The sequence below is a fragment of the Lactuca virosa genome, chromosome 2 (assembly GCF_052849685.1).
Source record: "Lactuca virosa cultivar CGN04683 chromosome 2, Lactuca_virosa_CGN04683_v6, whole genome shotgun sequence".
NCBI lineage: Eukaryota > Viridiplantae > Streptophyta > Magnoliopsida > Asterales > Asteraceae > Lactuca > Lactuca virosa.
In genome coordinates, this window is record NC_136427.1 from 229,038,267 (window position 1) to 229,040,608 (window position 2,342).

Sequence of the window (2,342 nt, forward strand, 5' to 3'; positions counted from 1 at the left end):
TGTAAGCTTGAACACGTCTTTTATACGCCTTTTTTGAATTTTCCTTTTTAGCTTTGACCTCGTCTCCATCAAGCTTGCGTTTAGTCCCTTTAGTCTTCAATTTTCCATTATCTTTAAGCTCCAAAGTATCCTTCTCTTCTTTCACCACTGGACTTGTTACTTTTGAAGTAACCTCCTTTTCATCACTCGACAACTCATCATCTTCCTTGCTCACCCAAGAAGTTGGATTCGTGTAGGCAATGACTTCAACTAAAAATGGAACAGATGCTCTCGGTTTTGTTCTTTTAACTTGTTGAATTGTTTTGATTTCCTCTTCCATGAGCTTCTTTAATTCTTCAAGTTCATTTTCTTCATCAATGTTGAAAACCTCTTCTTGAGCATGATTCCTTTAGAAGCCATCTTCTATCCTAAAAATTTCCTTTTCATCACCAACCCTCAAGGTGAGCTTAGACTCCCGAATATCAACAAGAGCTCCAGCAGTGTTAAGTAACGGGCGACCAAGAATAATCGGTACATTGGGATCTTCTTTCATATCCAATACCACAAAGTCTATTGGAAAAATGAATTTCCCAATTTTTACTAAAATATCTTCCACAATGCCCCGGGGTTGTGTCACTGAACGGTTCGCCATGTGAATAGTCATCTTTGTAGTCTTCAGCTTCTGAATATTTAATTTTTGATAAAACGAATAAGGCATCAAATTTATGTTAGCCCCAGAATCGGCTAAAGCATAAACCTTCATATTATTCCCAAACTCACATGGGAGAGTGAGTCGTCCAGGATCCCCCATCTTCTTAGGTATTTCTCCCAACACAGCTTTTGAGCTTTGCTCACTTAGAATCACCTTAGAATTCTCCTTTAATTGCTGACGAGTGTCTAACAAGTCTTGTAGGAACTTAGCATATTCTGGAATTTTTGCAAGCGAATCAATAAAAGTAGTATTGATAGGAATACCCTTTAATTGCTTGATAAACTCCAGATGTTCTCTCTCCAGTGGACTGAGATTAGCTCTAGACGGGAATGGCAAAGGCGGTTTATAAGTCGAGACGGTTTCCGGAATATTCTGATCAGACCAAGGCCACGACGTGGACGTATTATTCCCACGACGTGGTTTCTGTACTTCAGCTACATTTTGGTTCTCGAATTTTAGCTTCTTCGGTTTTGGATCGGGGTGCTGGGGCTCCACTTCCAAGGCCTCTAGGAACTCAGAAATCGCCTCTTCTTCAATATCTATGGCCATTACGTGAGATTGGGTTTTGTTTTCAGGATTTTTTAGGGAATATCTTCTCATTAACCAAAGTGGTAAGTTGACCAAGTTGTACTTCAAGGTTATTAATGGAGGCTTGCTGATTCTTTATTAATGCTTGCTGATCTATCATCATTGCGTGATGATTCTTTATTATACTTCTTTGTTCTTCCATTGCAACATCGGTAACATCATGTCTTTTTTCTGAAGCTTCCATGAATTTCATCAACATGGTCTCTAATTCTGATTTCTTCTCAACTAGTGGTTGCTCTCTTTGGTAGAAGCCCCAGCCAGTTTGCCTAAATTTCTCTTCTTTTTGCTTCTTGTATTCTTCGTAAGGCAGCCACTCCTTCTTTGGTTTTCTCCAATCTTCTTCATACTTATCCCCACTCGAGTAACACACTTGAGCTTTTTTGTTTCCATATTCATCCATATTGCAATCCTTTGTCAAGTGTGGGCCACTACATCTCTCGCAACCAACTCGAATTGCATGAATTGATTGGTCCATTTGAGTCAATCTCCTATCCATAGTGCTAAGCATTGCCATCACAGCAGCCATCTCTTCAGTTTTTGTACCTCCACTGCCTTTCATTCCATCTCGCCCTGGGTTGTGATACTCACGAGAGTGCCTTGAAAACTCTTCAATCAGCTCCTTGGCCTGATTTGGGTTCTTCTTCGTTAGTGGTCCTTGCGAATCAAGGAGTTGTCTAGTCATGACATTCACCCCATCATAAAATATTGACATCTCTTGCTGAATATTGAGGTCATGTTGAGGACAATTCCTTAACAACCCCTTGTAGCGTTCCCAGGCCTCGTATAATGACTCCCCCGGATTTTGCTCAAAGTTGGCAATTGCCTTCTTGAGTTTAGAGATTTTGGAGGGTGGACAAAACTGATCTAGAAATCTCTCACGCAATTGGGCCCATGTGGTGATCGTACCAGGTGGGAGTGCCTTCAACCAGTTTTTTGCTGCTCCCTTGAAAGTGACTGGTAGCATCCTTAGCAAAGCTGTCTCCCTTGGGATATTTGGAGTATTAAAATAATCCGCAATATCGTTCACCTCGTCTAAGTGTTTGAAAGCATCCTCGTGATCCTT

General features: G+C 40.8%; 1 non-coding gene across 1 annotated transcript; it reads left to right on the forward strand.

Moving 5' to 3' along the window:
• Window positions 1–2,007: 2,007 nt before the first annotated feature.
• Window positions 2,008–2,114, forward strand: LOC145161997 (small nucleolar RNA R71). The gene has a single exon (XR_013738850.1). It is a non-coding gene; the product is annotated as a small nucleolar RNA R71 (small nucleolar RNA).
• The last annotated feature ends 228 nt before the right edge of the window (window positions 2,115–2,342 follow it).